Source organism: Amblyomma americanum, chromosome 8 (genome assembly GCF_052857255.1).
Source record: "Amblyomma americanum isolate KBUSLIRL-KWMA chromosome 8, ASM5285725v1, whole genome shotgun sequence".
Taxonomy (NCBI): Eukaryota; Metazoa; Arthropoda; class Arachnida; order Ixodida; family Ixodidae; genus Amblyomma; species Amblyomma americanum.
The window spans coordinates 92083465-92106991 of NC_135504.1; the positions used below are offsets into that span (position 1 = coordinate 92083465).

The window sequence follows — 23527 nt, forward strand, 5'->3', positions numbered from 1 at the left end:
GAAGGGGCCGACCGCGTCGCCTCCCTCGCGAACTGGATTGAACGTCTCACGATGCTGAACGCCGTCACGTGACTTCGCGGTGCAGCACTTGACTGGCACAAGTCCTACAGAACTCACATACATGATTGGAGCACCTGGATACAAGCAATCGCTAAGCGATTCCAGCGCAAGATGACCTAGTGACGCAAGGTGACATAGTGGATGTTATTGGAAAGGCCGTATTTGTGAGGCTGTTTGCCGACGATTGTGTTTTCAAAGAAGTAAGCAACCATGCCCATGGTGTTAGAATAGGTCAGGTGTGTGAACGGGCCGTCCCGCGACGGAGAGCAAGTGGCGACAGCGAGGAACGAATTTCCGCCGGCCGCCGAGAGATGGCGCGAGGCGGTTGGAGGCTTGGCTTTAGGTGGCTGAGGGCCGGCGGGTTGCCCCAAGAAACGTGTCAGTTGTCTACTGTCGTCCGCGTCCTTTTTCTCTCGTGCACGTGCTCGGTGCCTTTCGCTGATACCCACGCTCCATCATTTCCTTCATTTTTGGTGCATTCTGCGTTCGCGTGATGGGGAAAAAGTGTTTTGTGCCACGCTGCAATACGGGCTACAAATCCTGCAAGAAAAAGTTTTCGCTATTTTCGGCGCCGAAAGAAGACGAACGGCTGCAGCTGTGGTGGCTGGCCATACCAAGAAAGGACCGAGCTCTACAAACAACCGACTACGTTTGCGAGAGACATTTTGAGCCCTGTTTTTTGTCCAAAACCGGGACGGCAGAGTAAAATGGGCATGTGCTGCAAAGCGTCCCACGGCGCGCGTTTTTGGCAAAGGACGCTGTGCCCACGAAATTCCCTGACTGCCCTGCCTACCTTTCGAATACTTCAAAGAGTAGAAAACGACCCTCCGAGAGGCAACCGCTAGAAGCGAAAAAAAATGAGGAGCGCCGAACCTTGTGTACAATTGTCAGAAGCTAGCATGAGCTCCTCGCCGACTACCGCTGAGGCGTACAACTTGATAGCGGTTGAAGAAGAATCCGATTGCAGCTCAGCAACAGCGGCGATCTCAGCATTCGCAAGCTTGTTCGAAAATCCTCCACTCCCGTGCCTACCGTCTAAATGCTGGGGATTTCACCGGCTCGAAATGGACGAAGTCAAAAGTCTTGTCTTTCTTCAACTTAAACGCTCCAAGACAGCTGCCAGCCAGTTGCTGTTGGTTACCTCACCTCAAGTGCTGCATCAGCGGGCGTCATGACCGCATCAGACATGAATGAAGCAACGTGCTCGTGCAGCGGCATCTGCCCTGCTGCTTCTCTGGTGGCTGCCAAGGTAGTCTAAATTGATGACAAAATGGAAGTGGGAGTAGTGGTGATGGGCAAAGTTGTTTCTTTGGAGGATTTAAAATGTGCAAGCTTTATGAGATCTTTGGAGGACGTCAAAACAATTTTGGAGCATGTAGGCAAAGTAAGGTTTTGTACTGGAGGAGCTGGCGTCAATGAGTATCCTAAGGCTGAGCCGCAAAGTGCGTTTCTCGATTCTGATAATAACTGTCGCCACAGGAAGTGTCCACTAATCCTCTGTGCTGGTGGATCGGTTTGCCAGAAGTGCTTCAGCCTCTCAGACACATTCCGAATTCGCGAGAAGAGGCTAATGGAGAAGCAACGGAAGTTGAATTCCAGTGGTGCTCGTTTCTCCGCGAAAAACTTGCAAAACCGTGAAAGACTTGCAGCGCTCAGGCGTGCTAACTACGCCCTCAAAAGATCAAAGAATCGCCTTTGCAACCGGTTGAAGATGCTCACTGCCGAGCTAAAGCAAGCTCGTGAGCGCCTGCAGACAATTTCTGGGGAAGACATTGAAGCGAAGCTTTCCGAAGCTGAACTACCAGGAATACAGCTGACGGCAGTGAAAGAGTGCTTGGCAGCTGCCAAACTCGCAAATAAAAAGAGCCGGCGCTACACAGAAGAGTGGCTTTTTGGCTATTACTGTGTCTGTTGCTGCACATTCGCAGCCCATCGGCGTATTCCTTCCTCCGAGGATATGATGTTTTACAGCTTCCTGGTGTCACAACAGTTCGAAAGTACTTAAATATGGTGAGAGTGAAGTGCGGATTTGACACGCGATTTTTATCGGCATTTAAAAAAAAATGACCACCAAGGATGAGTTTCAACGACACGAGATTTTAGTGTTCGATGAAATGCAGGCAAGGAAAGATATGAGAGTGCACTCAAAGTCAATGACTTATTGTGGATTCAGCGATTTTCGTGACAGTGCGACGACCAGTGATGACCTGGCCGACCATGGACTGGTGTTCACATTTCGAGCATTTGGGGATCATTACTCACAGCCGGTTGCTGTCTTTGCGAGCAAGGGTCCTACAAAAGGCACCAAACTTGCACAGCTCATACTAAAAGCGATTTTTCTCCTGGAGGAAGCTGGCGCGTTGGTCGATGGGATTGTGTGTGATGGAGCAGCTACTAATCTCTTAATGTGGAAAGAGTTCGGAGTGAGTGAGGCTCTTCGGCACACTAAACACTCCTCTACTCATCCTGTTGACAGCAAGCGCAATGTTTTTGTTTTTTCTGATGTGCCTCACCTCCTGAAATGTGTGCGGAACCGCTTGCATCAACAAAAAGTTTTGGTTGTCAATGGTGAACGGGTTCACTGGGCGCAATATGACAGATTGTTTGAAGAAGATTCGAAGCAACCCTGCCTGGCGCGTGTCTGTCCTAAATTAACGTATTCCCATATTAATCCAGCAAACACTGAAAAAATGCGTGTTAAACTGGCGACCCAGTTGATCAGCCGGAGCGCAGCAAAAGGGCTGGAGATTTATTCGAAGAGAGGAATGTGAAAGGTACGATGGAGTTTACCATGAAACTCAATGACCTCTTTGACGCCCTGAATCGAAAATGCCCGCGAGAAAGCATTACTGTAGGAAGCAAAGATTCAAGAGGTTTAGCTTCTTCACTGTATTGGCTAAACAGGTGGGAGCAAGATGTACTATCTGAAAAGATTTCTCGTAAAAATCGCCTCACCGAGCAGACCGCAGAGGGACTGCGCGTGTCAATTTTATCGGCACTGGAACTCTCTCGGTACCTGCTCAAGGAGTGTGGGTCTTTACGGGAAAGTTCAATCAGGACGTGCTTGAACGCTTCTTCGGAATTACACAACAGGCAGGTGGCCAAAATGACCACCCCTCTATGCCCACTTTCCTGCAATTATATAAACGCTCTCAATGTATAATTTGCTCAAGCCGCCAAAGTTTCGCAATTGCGAAGTGCAAACCGCCGATAATAAACATACACTAACACTGACCTACATTAAGCTTGCGTTTAAGGTTGACAATTAAGAAAAGACAACTTTAGCTACTAAAACAAAAACTGGATGGCATAGTGGACGCGAAAGCTGAGTGTGAAGAAGTTTTTGATCATGTATGTACAGAGCCAGTGGCTATTGATTGTATGATTTATTACCTGGCTGGTTTTATGTGTCGAAAACTTATGAAGAGTACAACGTGCTCAAAATGTAGAGAGTGCCTTATTGGAGAAGCTGCCACGCAGTCTCTAAAGGAAAGCGCCTTAGTTCAGTGCAAAACTCGAGATGGATTACTACACCCCAGTAGGACCATTTTCCACCTACTGCAAGCAGCCGAGACTGAATTTCAGAAGCACACCTTTCACATAAATGTCTATGAATTGACAGTAGAAAGCATGCTAGAAAGCTACCATTTTTCTTTTCCTTGTTTGGAACACAAAGAAGAAATGATGGCATGTCTTCTGCATCACTATATTGCAATGAGAATGCGGCAGGTCTGCAAGCAAAGAAAAGCTGATGCGAAAAACAAAACACAGCAGCTGCGGAAGCTTGCTAAGCTCGTTTTTAAACATGATTTTTTACTCGTCTGTATTTTTTATGCCACACATTTTTCTGTAAACTAAACAGAAGATAGCGCAATGTAGCCGTATCTGATGCGACAAAGCGGCTGCGGAAGCTCTCCCAAATTTTATGCAAAACCTGTAATAGCTGGCCTCTTTTGTGACTGCAGATGTGTGTGTGTGTGTGTGTGAAATAAATGGTGATGCAGCATTGTGTTTTTTTTTTCAAAGCATGAAAGCAACATTCAGCGCACGAAACCTAAGCGGAAACTTGTGCACATAACAGCTGCAAACAAAAACACAACAAACTCGTTTCCGGACTCCAACTTCCAGAAGTACTCTGTCGGCAGTTTTACAGACAGTGTTTTGCATAATTAGACGCAACATCGCTCACATTATAACTAAATATAAGGACAAAATATTAGGAACACTGAGACGTATCACAGAATAGCTGCTGTTACAGCCCGGGCACACTACGATCTGCGGCGCGCCGCGCCGGCGAGACTAGTTCGTACACCTAACCTATTCTAAAACCATGACCATGCCCTTCTGTGAGTACAAAAATCAATGGCAGCAATTGCGGACTCGTGTGAGCGCTGGAGTATGGACATTAGGCAAGAGAAAACTGTATTGTTACAAATCACAAAGAAAGAGCCAAGGCTTCACAGTTATACACTTCGCAACTGTCCTATTTTTTAGGTAGAAAGTAATAAATACCTCGGATTAACCCTCACGAACAGAGTTACTTGATCCTTTCATATTGATGACTTCAGCTCATCAGCATGAAGAAAATTATGGTTTATTAAAAGCTTTCAAACTGTCCCATCAGCAGCATAATCACTGCGTACCTGACTTGTGTGAGGTCTCAACGAAAAATTACTGAAGACTCTTTGTCGTGACTAAAGTGTGAAACGGCGGAAGCCTGACAATATTGCCAATGGCAATACGTTGCGTCGGAAACACCACGGAGGCACACAACTCGGACGCGCCTCGCCGCCCTGATACATGCGACCGTATGCGCTCAGCCTCTCTTGATCGGCTGCTGCACGTCACGTGTTGGTATACACTGGTTTGGCGAGACGAGGGGTCCTTCCCGCACGACACCGCAAAATAAACTGCCGCCGCCGCCACACCACACCCAAGCAGACGGTGACGTCAGGCCACACAGTGCCCAATCGTAAGGCCGCCTCAACCAGTAACGTCACGATACAGAGGAGACCAGTCAGGAGGCCGGAAAGTTGTGACAGTTTCTCCAAAAAGCAGATGACCTTGACAATGAGCCATTAGAGGCTTCCGCCTTAATATGGGGCGGCAGTGTGGGATGTGCATAATAAACAAGACATCGCACAAGTGGAGTGCATACAGCAAACAATATTGGACAGATTCTCCAAGTGCATTCACTGAAAAGAGTAATTCACAGCCTCTAGCAATAAGAAGAAAAGTTAGCTATCTCGTACTGCTTCTCAGTTACATCTCTAGCAATTTGAAAGCAGATATTTCTAATTGTATTGAATTGGCTTGTACTAGGAAAAACATGTACGTGAGCATTTATTAGCCTCAATTTTTGCTTGAGGCAATGGGTTTAAGTGCAGTTCTTTTCTGGAGCTGTCACGGAGTGGAAAAGTCTTTCTTCGTGTTTATGCTAGTCATAATATCTTGTGAAGGAATTGGAGGAATTATTATGCGCCACCTAGAATTGTTCTGACGACTCTTGACCTGGTCTCTATTATGACTTGCGGTTGTAGTGGCTGGTTGTTTTTATGGATTTTACATTTTAGTTTAATGACCCCCTTTTTCGTTGCAGTCATATTCTTGAAAGGCCTGTTTTCCTAGATCAGCAGCATGATGCGACTTGAGCCTTGTGTTTACATATTTTAAAATGTAACATGGCCTTTTCTATGTGTATATGTGCCCGCACAAAATTTTTCCATGTGTTACCTTGGCAGTGTATTTACTGATATGCTCCCAAACGCCTGGTCACTTTGTGCGTGTGTGTGTGTGTGTCGGTGTGCATGTACACGCACACAAGTCATATTGCAATGATGTCCTTGCTAAGGTCTTAAGTTAAGCAGTGGAATAAAAAGGCAGCAGTTGTCTGTTCGTATGGCAATCATTTTTTGTTTGTCATGCAAAAGTATAAAATGGGTTTTTTTCTTTACATGCATTTCAACTGATGCCATTTTAGTTCCTGTTATCTCGATGCATATGAAGCATTTGTTGTGTAGAAGCTGCAGTGTTCTCAAAAGGCTTGCACTTTTTTCATGCTGTCATTTCTCCACATTGTATTTAACACTGATTGAATTTGTATTTTATATAAGATGGTATCTCGTGAATAAAAATATTCTGTTCGGATGTTGACTTGGTAGCACTGCTTTCACGCGGTAAGTGCTTTTGGCTCCTGATAGTGGTTATTTTTTATAGAGTCGAGTCTCAGTACATGAAAACTGCTTAATGAAATTGCTGAGAACAGTGCCTTCAGTGTTTGGTCATGTCCACTGCGTTACAAACCAGAAAAAAGTATCCAAGCAAGACTCAAACTAAATAGCACATCATCATTGTTATTATGAAATAGTATACCGCACTTTATTTCCAGTATTCCTAAGAGAGGTACTCCAGCACCAGATGTTAGGGTTTCCCATAATTTTCATGCGGTTATTTTAATCAATGAGGAATGAAATACGTGTACGGATACTGCTCAGGACCACTATCAGTGAAGCATGCACATTACAATTCGAAGTATTTTTCTCCCGAAAAATAAAATCCAAAGCATGTGGCTGGTCCAGCGCGTGCTGAGCTGTGTTCCTTTTCGTGTTTTCAATAAGCAATTTTTCCCCAAGTTTGAAAGCATTTGCGGTCGATTGGCAAGGTTTTTTGAAGTTATGACTAGCAGAAGCGGCATTATGCTTCCCGGAAATCAGCCAGCGGTCAGGTGCGTGCACGAAAACCGACGCTGAAAATTGAATGCCCGCGTTAGTGTATAGAACGATTATGCCATTCCCTGTAACCAGCCTCCAAAGTGTCAGGGAAATATAGTGATTACTGTACTCCGAAAGCGTGCTGTCCATCGAGTTACACCGGCTGAAGTTGCGAATACGCGTGCAGACGGCTCGCTGCCGTTCGCTTCAAGATTAAGCCGCTGTTTGAAGCTGTCGCCAGTGCGCCTAACGTTGCTTTACCTCCAGCGGGGTTACCCTTGCCTTAATCACCGTGATTTGCTCAGCCGGAGCGCTCGTATATTTCGCCTTTAAAAGTAGGGATTAACCGCGAAGATGCCCGTAGTACCATTGCACTCGACCGCTGCCTGCATTGAGCTTTTAGCAATACTCCCGCTGTGTTGACACATTAGCTCCTATAAAATAAAAGCAAGTTTAAAAGGCAACGCATGAAGTTTTATAGCAACAGCCTCCACTGAGGATGCGATTGCCTATCGCAATATATAATAAAGCATACTAACAGCGCAACGCCGATTGTGCAGAGACAAGAAAAATTTTGCCCAGAATAATCAACAATAATCTGGAATATTTAAGTTCATAATGCCAGGAGCGTCTCCCCACGACGAGAGCATAAACTGATGGTAACGGCTTTACCCTTTGCATCTGAGCGGTTCCAGGCTGCATGATTCCCGCCGCAGCGTCAGGGTGGCTAGCAGCGTTGTTTACGAAATGGTCGGACCAAAATTAGCGGCGAGGTCGCAGAAGCGGCAATCTGACAACAATGATAAACACCGAAATGGCCGCCCCTGTTCACCGCCGTGCTACAGCGACTCTAGTTTCTCCCTGTTTTAAAAAAAGTGACAAGAGCCTTGGTTTACACAACCTGTTTCGGCATAAGGCGAAGCACAATTCCAGAAATGCAATTCTATCGCGATGTTTAGTTTCCGACAGGCATCTCGTGACAACAGGGGAAAGAAACGTGCGCGTGCCACGCCACGTGATCCCGGATCATTCACACTCTCTTTATGCCGGCTTGTTCGCTGGTGTGCTGTCTGGCTGGCATGCTATAACAGCAAAATCGATATGCTGAACCACATTCGTCTATAGCACACAACTACAGCCTTAATTTTCTATGCTTGTCCTTGCTAGATTTACCAACACTGCTGCTGTCAAAGTACGCGATAGTATTGTTCGGTGCCGTACAATTAGTTTTTTACGCGACCACATAAATAAAAGCTGTTACAAGCAGACTAACCTGGGAACTGCGAAAAGTTACAATGAAATATATGCAAATTCGTTCAAGTACGGCCTATGGGTGACTGGAGTGCTTCAAACTAATTCGACCACCTGGGGTAAATATTCCACGCGCTGTTCCATTTCGCATCCGCGGAAATGTGGGCATCGCAGCTAGGTTCTGAGCCGGAATTACATTGCTCGGCACCCTGTGCAAGACTCTGTCCTCCCCCCTCCTTCTCTTCCTTGCACTGTATTTGGGGGACAGTTTTTCTTTGATTTTTATTGCCCGTACTAACGAATGGACTGCTGGGGGCAGTTCTAGTTTTGATCGTTTTAACAGTCTCAATGTAGTGTCTGTACTAGCGTCGGCAGGACACTTAGTTGATCTTTATTTTACGTCCCCGTTCAATTTATGTCCTTTGACATCCTTTGACTTAGCTCATCGCGAAACATTTTTTACACTTTTTCATAACATTTTGAAAGAGAAAATTGATCGTAAAAGCAAGCTGCTTGAGGTAACGCAAATCACCTCTTATTCTAGTAAAACTGAAAAATTTATTCCTTAAAATGATTAAAACACAGCCTCACAGGACAGATGTAATTAAGCGCTCCTCAAAGGAGGCTCACAAGCCAGTGGCGTCAGCCGATCAATATTAAATCGCGGCTAGTCCTGTTAATCCGTGGTTAATCCTCTTGCAGCTGGCGGCCCCGGTGATGTCACTCTAGGGGGTACGGGAGAAATAACTGCGATATCATGACATTCGGCCGACGCAGCAGCGTAGCAGCGGCTCGCAGCGTAGCGTCTAGCAGCATAGCGACTGGCAGCGTAGAAAAATTCTACAGCGACCATATATACCATTCATATCTATCATTATGAGCTGCTTCCTAGAAGAGGTCTATATAAAAACGCTTTTTCGTAGGACAGAGGTGGACAAGAATAAAGTCAAAAGTTTATTCGCAAAAATGGAAAAAGTTGGTGATGTTTTGTAGTATGTTTATATGGGAAGTTTCGTACGTCGAAAGCGATGCCTCATTCCTGCGGTTGTATCGCATAGATAGGATCCTAGCAATACAGCATACACGCATATTACAGAAGTCTGAATTAATGAAGACCGAAAAGAAGTCGCCAATAGCTGTTGCTATAAAAGTACGAATAATAATCATGCGTGAAATTGTTCATTCATACTAATATATTCTTTTATAGGTTTTAAAACGAGCACATTTATTAAAATGAGACACAAAAACTAAAGGCTCTGAACCCAGGTTAGAACCCTATGTGCAAACTCCAGTCACCATATTCGCACAACGCTGCGAGTCACTAATTTCAAGCAGCGCGCGATTGACGGCAGTCTAGTCTGGATGGCTGCTTGGAGGCCGATGGCGGAGTGTTCATCTGCGACCAGACCGCCTCTCGGTTAACGACGATGTTGAAATCGCCCCGAGGGAGCGGCGGAACGGTGCCGTGGCGGTGCATGTCTGCGGTGGGTGTGATCCATTTCGTCTGTCCGGACCGCCGTGTGTAGTTGATAATCATGTTCAAGGTTCTTATTATCTCGTCTTCCGCATGCGTTCAATGAGAATCTGGCTATTAATGGTTGTCGTTTAGCGGTATATCATCTATATTGGTCCCTTGCCCGTTGGGGTCAATCATCGCGTGCTCTGTGCACGGGTGCAATGCGCGCCTACGCATGGTAGGAGTACGGCGCGGGGGTGGGGCGGGGGGAGAAGGAACCAGCACCCATTTATGGCCGACCGCAGCGGTGGCCAAGTGGTTGAGCATCCGCCTCGTATGCGGGAGGTGCGGGGTTCGATCCCCAGTGCCGCCGGGTACCCACCGGTGATACAATGGGTACAAGCTTTCCCCTGGTCTGGTGCTCGGCTTATTTAGGGTGAAATGCTTGGGAAATGGGTCTCTGACCCCACCTTGAGAAAAAGAAAAAATACCTTGTGACATGGCGCTCTTTGGCCATAGCTGCCCTTGCGCCATAAAAATCCATAATCATCATCATCATCATCATTTATGGCCCAAAGCACTCATCAGGTGGCCTTTCGATATGTATTCAGTGCAGCTTCCTGGTCTAACGTTTCGTCCTGAGGTAGCATCAAATCTGCAATTGCAATCCTGAAAATTGAATTTTTGTTTTTTTCTGTTTATGTTACATATGAATGCAGCAGAGGTAGGTTAAGCATTTTTAAAGCGTAGAAGTTCAACGAACATGTGATTTCTCGCTGGCATCCAGTGCCCGAGGTAAATCATCTCTTTGCGTAGCACGCTCATCAGAAGAACAGAAAGTAATCGGCACGGAAGAAGACTAATAATGATGAATGGTGAAAATAATGTTAAACACACTGGCACTCATTCCATATGATGCGTTTTCTTATCCCTTGAATTTTAGAACAGCTGCCTGCCTACGGGTAAACAAGAAGAGAGAGGTGAGAAGCAATGCAAGGGCTGACTTCCGAGTAGCAGAATGCTTTCGAGACTTAAAATGTCGCTTTGGTCAGTGCAAGTGGACTTCTCTTCCGAACCTTCTATCATAGTGACTTGGTATTCTTATGTCATTGGGAGACCGATAACTTACTTTTTATTTTTGCAGACTTGATCAAGCGTTATACTGAAATCCACGCTGCGAAGTCGGGTAACGAGAACGAACGTTATCAAACGGCTGCGCCTTCAGAGAACATAAATGCATTGTGTGTACAAAATAATCGACTAAAAAACTGGAAAAATTAGGCCTTGCTCATCTTCCGGTTAGTTTACAAACTTCATGAACCTTGATGACAATCCGAGTACACATAGGCTGCTCCCCGACAATAGGAAAGGTGCCACCGGTCGCGAATTTCGGAGGTCGTGGGTTCGGATCCCACAGGCGGCAGGGTTGTTTTTCTGCTGCTTTACGAGTAATTCCTATTAATCCACAGATTGGTTAAAGTATTAGTTTCTCATTCATCTGCACTACAACATAAAAAAATAGACAATCCCCTATGCACCCTGGTTTAGGTGACTGTTGGCTTCCTTCATATATTTGTCACAACAAGCCCCTTATTACATATGCGTATATATATATATATATATATATATATATATATATATATATATATATATATATATATATATATATATATATATATATCACCGTCCGGCCATCTATCTGTTTTATATATGTGCCCATAAATTTCACCTGTGGAAATGTAAAGACAAATCTTGATGAACAGGTGGGTGAAGTCGGAAACTGTTCATCCCATGCAAATTCCGTGCGATAGAAGTAAGATCACGGTCCTGGCACGGCGGGCAGCACTCTCATAAGTTACAGGCCAAAGAAGTCAAACAACACCGGTACCTCCTACCTTTGAAGCGCCTGGCGTTTATGTAATCAGCATGGAGCATGATAATGCACTGTTAGATCGCTCGATGTTAGCGCACTCATGCAGTTCGGTCATTACACACAATTGGTGTTAAGTGCTGTAAACGACAAAAACAAAGGAGTGAACAACTGACGTGATTGGACGGCATGAGAAATAACACGTAGGAAGGCGAAGCGGGCCTCGTGTCAGTCGTTCGTCCAAACCTCAGTGCGTGTACATTGTTCTCTCCGAGCGGCGTGGTTTTTTCACCACGTACCAGGACCAGCTAGACCGTATTCTTGTTTGTTCACACCTCTTCTTGTCTTGTTCGGGTTGTATTGCGCGTGGATAAAAACTGTGTTCGAACAAGTCAGTACGAGTACTCAAACGTGTAATGTTTATTTCGTGGCAGTTCCTTAATAGTGCCGGCTTAAAAACTTTAAAGATTTGAAAGTGACTTAAACCACGAAGGGTTAATTAATCAACTTTTAGCATTCAGTGAGGTGACGTGAGGAATACGGAGCGAGTCCAAGGTCAGACAAATGAGGGGCCGACAAAAATGCTCATTAAGTGAGAACGTGCAGACATAGACAGTTCTAATAAACTGCAGATAACGCAATACAGTTACGTCATAAATACCTTGAAAGTAATCTACTCTTCGTTTATTCTTCAGGGTCAACGGGCCGATGTCTAAAAATGCAATCCTTCAGCACCATATTCAATTCTGCGATGAACTCGACGCAACAGTGTACTCTTTGGTGAGGCTGCACACCAAAGAATAACAAAGCTCAATGATCAAGAAAGCGCGAGGTAAGTCCTCGACCACTGTTGCCTGATTCGGCGAAAATAAATGCTTTCATGCTTTTCCTGCTTGGCGCTTTTTTATTTCTGCCTATTTACATATCGCTGCGAAAAATCTTATGGCACCAATTCAGACAAAGGAAAGCAAGCATTCGTCAGAAGCAAAATTACCCTGTACGTTCACACTTATCCTGTGTATATTTACCTACGTAATGCCAAGTTTTATTATGTTTGAAATTTTATGGCATGAAACTTTCTCTGATTCTGCAAGAAAGCAAAACTCGGATTTCTTAAACTAGCATTGGATAGGGGGTTTAAAGCGGCATTGAAGCGCGAAAACATTATCGGGATTCATGTCCTGGAGAGCCGCTCAGCTATCGAGCCTCTTCGAGACAACGAATAGATCGCCTGAATGCTTGTGTGCATCCGCTGGAGATTTTGCTGAATGTTTTTGTTGTTGTTGTTGTTATCAGTGCTTCTGCGGCAGCGCAGGTCGTTATTGTAGCGTGTACATACATGCAGACACCGCTCCAAAACGCTCACATGCAAGTCGCTGCGGTGGCTGAGTGGTTATGGCACTCGGCTGCTGGCCCGAAGGACACGGGTTCGATCCCGGCCGCGGTGGTCGAATTTCGGTGGAGGCCAATTTCTAGAGGCTCGTGTACTGTGCACGATGTAATCTAAGTGCACGTTAAAGAACCCCAGGTGGTCAAAATTCCCGGAGCCCTTCACTGCGGCGTCCCTCATAGCCTGAGTCGCTTTGGGACGTTAAACCGCATTAACCATTAACCATAAACGCTCACATGCATATCGTACGCATTTGTTTACAACCTGTTAACGGTGCTTAGGAAACCTAAAAGAGTTTCTACAGGTTTGTTAAACGCAGAAAGGCGACAAAAATAGACACACAAGTGTTAACCATCATCAACCGCAAAATTTTGGACACATTTAACACAAAAGGTTCCAGTTAGTAAAATTCGTTCAAATCACAGGGAAATTAATGATGCATATTGCATTGCATCAACTTTCAATGATTATTTTTATTCAGTGTTTACAACGTATAGTACGCACACCCCTGAATTTTAGTCTCAGTGCCTTATCTTGCCAGACTTAATAATATCTGTCGAAGGAGTTATTGCTGCCCTGCTTAATTTAAACGCAAGAAAGTCGCCCGGACCAGATGCCATCCCGAATACGTTTCTCTTCCGCTACTCAGAATGGTGTGCTAAATACCTTGTTGTCATTTATAATGAAAGCCTTTTAAATTTCGAAGTTCCAACTGACTGAAAGGCTGCGAAGGTCATCCACATTCACAAATCCGGCGATAAACTTTGTGTAAGTAACTACAGGCCAGTTTCACTATTATGTACTTTGGGTAAGAATATGGAGCATTTCATTTTCAAGCACTTGAGTTCTTTTTTAGAAAGTAGCCATTTCTTTTCTAGTAGTCAACATGGGTTTCGGCATGGCCTGTCCACTGTAACACAACTAATTCACACAACCAATGAATTCTTGGCATGCCTGGGTAACGGTGGGCAAATAGACGCAATATTTCTAGATTTCGCGAAGGCCTTTGATCGTGTTTCACACCGTAAGCTAATGGTAAAACTCCGACATCTGCTGCAAAATCAGCGTCTTGTTCAGTGGCTTGACTCCTACCTTTCTGAACGGCACCAGTACGTCCAAATTTCTGGTTCTTATTCTCCGCCAGCTGCAGTTATTTAGGGTGTTCCCCAAGGCTCTGTGCCTGGTCCACTTCTGTTCTTTATTTATTTAAATGACGTAAGTTTCGATTCGCCAGTACGATGCCGTTTTTTCGCAGACGACTGCGTTGTATACCTACCTATTCAAAAAGCTCAGGATGATAGTATACAAAACGACTACCGATATGAGGTTTCTATGTGGTGTCTGCCCTGGGAAATGTCCTTAAACACCTCAAAGTGTGCAAAAATGACAATTACACGCAACAAGCAGGTTCATAATTACATATATAAAATTAACAGTGCAGCTATTTCTCTTCTAAATGAATACAAGTACCGGGGGGTTGTATTTAGCAGTAACTTAAGCTGGAGCTCGCATATCGGGCATTTGGTTTCAAAGGCGTCCAAAAGGCTTTGGCTGTTAAGAAATCGCCTGAAGCACTGCACAACTAAAACAAAATTAACAGCCTACACTGCATTAGTACGCCCACTGCTGGAATATGCAGATGTTCTTTGGGATTCGCACACCCAAGTAGATATAAATCACATCGAAGGCGTTCAAAAAAAGCACTAAGATTTATCTACAACGCATATGTTAGGCGCGTGTCTGTCACTAATATACTAAGGCAATCTGAAGTCCAGACGCTTCAATCCCGTCGCAAGTTACACCGTTTAAAGCTGCTGCATGGTATTATTAATAATTTAACAAACATTATTTGGCTCTTACATGGAATATAATACTTCCCGCCCAGCACCCGGCAAACACAGCTCGACAATAGTAGTTCCACGATGCCGAACTAAAGCTTACCAGTTTTCTTTCTTTCCAAAAACAATATCAGAATAGAACGGGTTTCCGCGTGACGTGGTCAGCTTGACAACCCAAGATTCCTTCTTATTCTGTCGTGTCGCTGTTATAGACGCAATGTGTTTGTTCATGCTCTTAATTTTGCATTTTTGTATTCTTAAGAAGCGCAGAGTGTTTGTTATTGCTTCTGTGCTCGCTTTTTATTCTGTGTGTGCTTGCTTTGTTGCATCGCATTATATCAACGATGTATGTTTGTTCCAATCCTGCCTTGGCTACCAAATGGCGGCTGGCAGTATTGAATAAAATAAAATAAGTGGCATCGTTTAGTGTAAAGTCAATCGAGTTCAAAAGCTGATCCCGAATATTTTTCATCACGTGTGCGGCATCCGCCATGAAAAAGAGTTCCATTCCATCAAGCACAAGATGGCGGATTGAGCACACCGTTTTAGAATTCCTGCTACTGGAAAAACAAAATTCCCGCCACATCGCTCTGCTGGAGGATCCCATGTCAGAGGTCACCGCAAGAACTCTGAGAGAAATACCTGCGCAAAGCTGCACGATTGCGAGCACAAAATCCTTGAGCAGACAGCCATCGACAAGGCTTCCTGTAAAATGGTATGCAATGATTTGCTCCCACCTTGAGTTCAATCCTCCTACCATAAGCACTAAGCAATGACAGGCAGGTTCATCTGGCTCTGCTGGGAGTGTTTTTCTTCCAAACACGACGTCTTCAGCACGATCGAGCTCATATACATGGGCAATTTCCATTTCATCGAGATAAAGTACGCATCTCTTTCAATGTCTTCCATGCCCTCTGCTTTTACTCTGAGCATGTCAATCACTTCAGTTAACTATGGCAGGAACTTGAGCCCTTGAAGACGACGGACAAGAGTCCTATTGCAAAGCAGAGGGCACCCATGTTTTCTCAGGGTTTCATAACCTGATGTTCCACTCGCGAACTTTATCTGATGGGCTTGTTTAATTGCTTTCGACGACCACGCGGCCCCTTGGTTGCTGTTTCGTGATAGGACTTGCATTTGCTCTTCATTTAAAAACTTCAGATTTTTTCGTTACACCCCACTGACATTTTACAACTTTTCAAGCTTGTGTTTACTTGACTGATTTGTAGCACTTGACTTGCTATGAACTTCGTGAAGTTTCGCGTACTTTCAATTCATGTCCTCAAGCTGTTTGTTCACTTCTGCACACGAGCTGTTACTGCACTTCTCTGCCAACAATTCGTCACGGGTTGCACTAAGTGGGCCGGAAACTTGCTGAGAATCTGTGGCAGGAACTGAGGTTTCCGGCGTGGAACTTGGGCGAGGTAAGTTGTTTACCTGACTTCGAGGCATCTCCGTGCCATCACTCGGCACTGCCAGCAGTTGTTTATTTGCTGCCTCTGGTATATCAGCCACGCTGTTGACATGCTGGTCTTGAATGTCTGTCGATGAGGTATCAGAAGCCCTGGATTGATGCTGCAATGTATGTGTTCCTTTTTCTGCCGCAAGTGCCCCTGGTGGTAAAGCCTTTCTTTTGGCGGCTTCCTGTGCTTAGGCATCGCTGAAAAAAAGAGAAACCACAGACGTTGCATCTCAGCGGGTACATTCTTTTATCATTATGAACGAACATGCTCCGAGTTATGCTACATATAGAATGAAAATTAAACAAAATACGAAATTGTCAATAGCATGCCTCTGGATGGAAGGCGCGGATGATTCATCTCTCCATAAAAATAGCGGAAATGAGCTGTTTCATTGATCGGTGGTATAAAGAGCATCTTGCTGTAATGTGCGTCCTTTCTGTCTCTGAAGAAACACCTGGATAATAGCTCCAAGTGACTAAGGATGGCCGGTCATAAGAGTGCTAAGCTAGAGCAAAAAACCTGCAAAGACTGCAAGAAGGAACAGCATTAAGAAGCACGCTCCGCAAACTTTAGTTAGAGCGAAAATATGTGGCTTCTTACCTCTGAACGAGAAGAGCGTTGGCACAGCATTGGACTTCAGTTTTTTCTCGCCGTCCGTCCGGTTCTGCTCAAAGGAGCTTTCTTCAAAATGTGCATGCAGCACGGAAGCACGCAATAGTGACACCAGCTTATCACTGTTTAAATTGAAAAGACTTCACGCTAACCTTCGAAGCACCCCAAAATAACTAACACACACAGGGACTTTCACGAAGAGTGATAAGTGAAATTTAGGAGCTCGCTAAAATATAATCAGGAAGAAGCCAAAGACTGTTGGCTTCCTCTGAACAAACAGAGACAGTGTGAGGAAATTCTACAATATGAACTAAAGGCGTGTGCGCTTTCTAAATTAAAATATTAAAGCTTCTTGCCTATACTGACAGGTGGAACAAAGGTATTAAGTGAAGAAGTCATTTTAAATATAAAAAGTGGCACCCTGTTATATCATAATGCCGCGAATATTTGCAGTGTTTGTTCGTTTTTCAAATCTGCCGCCACATCACTTTATCGCTTTGTTTGCGACGCAACACGCGACTAGATTTATCTCGATTGATCGCAGCCAGGCAGAGCTGATTCTACGTTGTTTCGGAATGTTCTAGAAACTTTGCGCTCTTTATCTCGAAAGTTCGCTATCAGCTTCAAATTGAGCACGGCCTACAGCGGCCGGCATTCTGTTCGACGACCGCCGAGCACGCTTGTCGCTTCGCCGCCGCCGAGTGATTCAGTCCATTTTGGGGGCAAGTCAGCCCAATAAACAGTTCTTTTAGAAGACCCTTTCGTCCGTCTTCATCGCTGCTTCGACTGCCGTCACCACTACCTGACATCTCGTGGAGGTGTGGGGTAGCCTTCCATGTTCCGGACGCCCCCTTCAAGTCGTGAAGCCACCCTGAGCGCTTCGCACCCGAGGACGAGCCAACAGCTCAGCGAGCCAGCCGACGTCTCCAGAGAGAGGAGGCTGAGTTCGGAAAACTGCCGGACCGCACAAGACAGCGAAAAGACGCGGCTACGAGCACCGCAACCTCGCCGAAGATGTCGACACCGATCATACTGCAGCCGCTGCGGGTGCCGCCAACTTTCAATGGATCTCTAGGCGAAGACCCTGAAGAATGGTTGGATCAATTTGACCGCGTGGCGTCATTCAACAAGTGGGATGATGCGGCAAAAATTGGACACGTGTTCTTCTCATTGGATGGCTCCGCACGCACGTGGTACGAAATCTACGAGTTGTCTTTTACGACATGGGAGCTATTCAAAAGAGAACTATTGAAGGTATTCACCAGTGTCGTGAGGAAAGAGAGCCGAATGACTCCTCGAGTCCAGGATCCAGCTTCCGAATGAGCCCGTCCGCGGTTACGTCGAGGAGATGAAACGCCTATTTTGCCGCGCCGACCCCGGGATGACCGAGGAAAAGAAAGTTCAGTTTTAAATGCGCGGCGTAAAAGAACAACTCTTTGCAAGCATCGTCCGCCAGCCGCCAAAAACAGTCGAGGAATTCATGCAAGAAGCCTGCAAGATTGAGAAGACCCTCGACGTCAGAGCTCGGCAGTACAACCGCCCTTCCTCTGCCTGTGCAATCAGTTCGGACACGCCGGCCACCACCAGCGATAGCTTGCGGGAAGTTATCCGCGAAATCATCCGAGAGGAGCTACGCCGATTACCGCCATCCACCCCACAGCCACAAGCAGCGACTTTGATGGACGAGGCACTGGAAGAAGTGCAACAGGCACTTGGCACCCCGACGGCCACAGAACCCCAGGCCATGACCTACGCCGCTGCAGTAAGGACTACACAGCCCCAACGACAACCCCCACGTCCTCCCCGAGTAGAGCCACTTGTTCCACAACGCCGCCTCCCAGCCCCCGCCCACCCAGCCTATGACCGACGCTCAAGCCCCAAGAAATTCGACGCCTGGAGGACTTCCGACAACCGGTCGTTGTGCTTCCATTGCGGTGAGGCCATATTCTTCGTCACTGCACGTACCGACGTATCGGTCTTCGAGAATTTGCTGCTAACGCCCCACGACCACGCTTCAGACAACGTCCGCAGGAAATCGACGAGTACCTGCGTCGAGAAGAGTACACGCCGAACCGCTTTTCGCGCTCACCATCGCCGTCAACCTCGCGCTTTTTGTCGCCACGCCGCAGCTACGAGCCGCGGTACGAGGAAGGTCTCCCAGCCCCCGTAGGGGAAACTAAAGGCAGCAACCTCTGGAGGTGAGGTTGCTCACGAGCGAAACGCCAAAGATTCTCCACCGACCACGCCCCATGAAGACGCTGCACCCGCGACGCCGCATGAAGAACCGGTACTCGCTGCACCGACGCCGCACACAATGATAACCTCGACCACGACGCAAGCTACCTTGAAATCGACGCCGGCAATCAGAAGAGCTTCGACCACACGCCCCACCCACGACTCGCATACGCGACGAAGCCGTGACCCGACGCCGAGAGTTACGTGCAATGCAATAGCCAGGACCTCTGACTTAGAAGTGACTATTGACGGCCGGAAAGTTACCGCTCTAGTCGACACAGGAGCCGATTACTCGGTCATGAATGGAAAATTCGCTGCGCAGCCGAGAAAAGTCACAATGGCTTGGGACGGCCGACAAATTCGCACCGCAGGGGGCCACCTCATTACGCCATCAGGACGATGCACAGCGCGAGTGACTGTCAAAGGACATACCTATCCTGCGACCTTTGTTGTTATACCGCAATGCTCCCGCGAAGTGATCTTGGGTATAGATTTCCTTAATGAGCATCAGGCGATCATCGACCTGCGATCCAAGCTGATCACGCTTTCGACGGACGAAGCCATCGCTTCGATGAAAACTCGGGAAAATCACGTTGCCCTGAGTGTCCTGGAGGAAGAAGTGAGCGTCCCACCCCGATCAAGCGTTATCGTGACCTTAGGCGCCACGAAAGCCATTAACGCTGGAGCCATCGTCGAGGGCAACATGCAGTTGCTCCTAGACCGAGGAATCAGCATCGCAAGAGGCATCGCACATTTGCGCAATGGCCAGACCGATGTACTGCTGACTAACTTCAGCGAAGAATACCGGCACAGTAACAGAGGAACGACGATTGCTTTCTTCGACGAATTATCCGACGTACGCGACTCCTTCGCCCTCTCCGACCCCTCCGCAGAAGATTCGTCTGACCAAGAGAACTCGCCCACTTTCGACATCAACCCAGCCCTGCACTGGAACAGACAAGACCAGATCCGCAATCTGCTTCAAAGCTACAGTGAGTGTTTTTCGACATCGCCGAAGGTGCGACAGACGCCAATTGCCAAGCATCGCATTATAACGGATCAACACGTCCGACCTTTCCGTCAAATCCCCTACCGTGTGTCACCGCGAGAACGACAAGCCGTCCGGGACCAAGTGGAAGAAATGCTTCGCGACGACGTCATCCAGCCTTCAAACAGCCCATGGGCGGCACCGGTTGTTCTAGTGAGAAAGAAAGACGGCGCACTTAGATTATGCGTGGATTACCGCCGCTTGAACAATATCACAAAGAAGGACGTCTACCCCCTCCCCCGCATCGACGACACACTGGACCGCCTCTGCAACGCCAAATATTTCTCATCGATGGACCTCAAGAGCGGCTACTGGCAAATTGAGGTCGACGAAAGAGATCGCGAGAAGACAGCATTCATCACTCCGGATGGGCTGTTTGAGTTCAAGGTGATGCCATTTGGTCTCTGTTCCGCACCAGCGACGTTTCAGCAAGTAATGGATGTAGTGCTGGCAGGCCTGAAGTGGCAAATTTGTCTGGTATATTTACATGACGTCGTTGTCTTCGCCTCGAACTTTGAAGAGCACCTCAAAAGACTTCGAACAGTACTAGACGCAATCAAGACGTCTGGCGTAACCTTGAAAGCAGAGAAATGCCACTTTGCTTACGAAGAGCTGCTGTTTCTAGGCCACATCGTTAGAAAGGAAGGAGTACGCCCAGACCCACAGAAAACAGCTGCTATTGAACGGTTTCCACCGCCGGCTGATAAGAAAGCAGTGCGCAGATTTCTCGGACTGTGCGCATACTACCAACGATTTGTGAAAAACTTTTCGCGCATCGCCGAGCCCCTGACCCAACTGACGAAGGCAGACGTGCCGTTTAAATGGGAAGCGCTGCAAGCAGAAGCCTTCAAGGAACTTCAGCGTCGATTACAGTCCCCACCGATCCTTGCGCATTTTGATGAAAACGCCGATACTGAAGTTCATACTGATGCAAGCAGCGTGGGACTAGGCGCCGTCCTCGTTCAAAAGAGCGACAGGCTGGAGAAAGTCATCGCATACGCTAGCCGTTCCCTTTCCAAGGCCGAGGCTAACTATTCGACAACTGAGATGGAGTGCCTTGCCATCATCTGGGCTACGTCAAAATTCCGCCCCTACCTCTACGGACGGCCGTTCAAGGTGGTCAGCGACCCCCACGCGCTCTGCTGGCTTGCCAATTTGAAGGACCCCTCTGGCCGACTCACTCGATGGAGTCTGCGTCTCCAGGAGTTTGACGTCACCGTCGTTTACAAGTCCGGAGGCAAGCACTCTGACGCCGATTGCCTCTGACGAGCCCCTGTAGATACACCGCCGCCGGACGACGATGAGGACGCCTTCCTGGGACCCATCAGCCCCTGCTCTTTTGCTCAGCAGCAACGCTCGGACCCCGACCTAAAAGGCCTCATCGAGTACCTGGAAGGCAAGGTTTCCTCACCCCCCGCTTCATTCAAGCGAGGACTGTCTTCCTTCTGTGTGCAGAATGAGGTCCTTGTGAAGAACTTTACAGCGAATAAAGCAGCCTACCTCCTTGTTGTACCTACTTGTCTCCGCGATGACGTTCTACAGGCTTCACACGACGAGCCGACAGCTGGACATCTCGGGTTTACTCGCACCCTCCGCCGCATTCAAGACAAGTATTACTGGCCCCGACTGTCTGCCGATGTCGCACACTATGTGAAAACCTGCCGAGATTGTCAGCGACGAAAGACTCCTCCCACACGACCAGCAGGATTTCTGAGCCCCATTGAACCTCCCTCAAGGCCCTTTCAGCAGATTTTCATGGACTTGCTTGGCCCTTTTCCAACGTCAACATCTGGAAATAAGTGGATCATCATAGCGACCGACTACCTGACCCGCTACGCCGAGGCTTAAGCCCTACCGAACGGAACAGCAGCAGATGTCGCCAAATTTTTCGTGGAGTGCATTCTTCTTCGACACGGCGCCCCCGATGTGCTCATCACGGACAGAGGAACAGTATTCACGGCGGAACTAACGCAAGCCATCCTGCGCTACAGCCAAACCAGCCACCGGAGGACAACTGCGTACCATCCGCAGACCAACGGACTGACCGAGTGCCTGAACAAAACCATCGCCGATATGCCCGCTATGTATGTCGATGCCGAACACAAAACCTGGGATGTCATCCTGCCTTACGTCGTCTTCGCCTAAAACACCCCAGTGCAGGAGACCACCCAGATGACGCCTTTTAGGCTCGTCCATGGCAGGGAGGCCACGACCACGCTAGACGCCATGCTGCCCAACGTTCCAGAAGAAGAAAACGTCGACGTTGCCGCCTACCTTCAACGCGCAGAAGAAGCTCGAAGGCTTGCCCGATTACGGATCAAAGATCAGCAGCGGTCCGACGTCAGACGCTACAACCTACGAAGACGCAACGCGGAATACAAGCCAGGAGACCAAGTCTGGGTGTGGACGCCCATTCGCCGCCGCGGATTGAGTGAAAAGCTTTTGCGCCGCTATTTCAGCCCGTACAAGGTTCTTCGTCGGCTGGGTGAACTGGATTATGAAGTCATCCCTGACGCAATGACTGCATCCCAGCGACGCCGCGTACGACCAGAAGTTGTCCATGTAGTCCGTCTGAAGCCGTATTATGCGCGCTAAAAGCCGCTGTATTTCCATGCTCTATTTTCGCAAGATCTGTTTTTTTTCCTTACTAGTCGCATTATTTGATTAATGCATCGGGTCGATGCTTCTTTGAGAGGGGAGTAATGCCGCGAATATTTGCAGTGTTTGTTCGTTTTTCAAATTTGCGGCCACATCACTTTATCGCTTTGTTTGCGACGCAAGACGCGACTAGATTTATCTCGATTGATCGCAGCCAGGCAGAGCTTATTCTACGTTGTTCCGGAATGTTCTAGTAACTTTGCGCTCTTTATCTCGAAAGTTCGCTATCAGCTTTAAATTGAGCACGGCCGACAGCGGCCGGCATTCTGTTCGACGACCGCCAAGCACGCTTGTCGCTTCGGCGCCGCCGAGTGATTCAGTCCATTTTGGGGGCAAGTCAGCCCAATAAACAGTTCTTTTAGAAGACCCTTTCGTCCGTCTTCATCGCTGCTTCGACTGCCGTCACCACTACCTGACATCTCGTGGAGGTGTGGGGTAGCCTTCCATGTTCCGGACGCCGCCTTCAAGTCGTGAAGCCAGCCCTGAGCGCTTCGCACCCGAGGACGAGCCAGCAGCTCAGCGAGCCAGCCGACGTCTCCAGAGAGAGGAGCCTGAGTTCGGGAAACTGCCGGACCGCACAAGACAGCGAAAAGACGCGGCTACGAGCACCGCAACCTCGCCGAAGATGTCGACACCGATCATACTGCAGCAGCTGCGGGTGCCGCCAACTTTCAATGGATCCCTAGGCGAAGACCCTGAAGAATGACTCCACCCTCCTAGAGGGCGCGCGCATCCAGTCACCCTGTATATAAAGAATGTTGACACGAAATGGAGAAAGCGAACTAGAAAATTGACAAGCAAATATCTGGACAGCAGTAAGGGGGCAAATCAGCAATTATCGGTTAAGAAAAAGGTTAAAGGAACAGAGAGAGCTTTGTGGAAAACAGGGATGCTGACGAAATCGGCACTAGAAACATACCGGACCTTTAAACAGGA

The 23527-nt window shown here is 47.4% G+C and overlaps 1 pseudogene; it reads right to left on the reverse strand.

The window, feature by feature from the left end:
* Positions 1-15183: 15183 nt before the first annotated feature.
* LOC144102607 (uncharacterized) lies at positions 15184-17487 on the reverse strand (annotated as a pseudogene).
* Positions 17488-23527: the final 6040 nt, after the last annotated feature.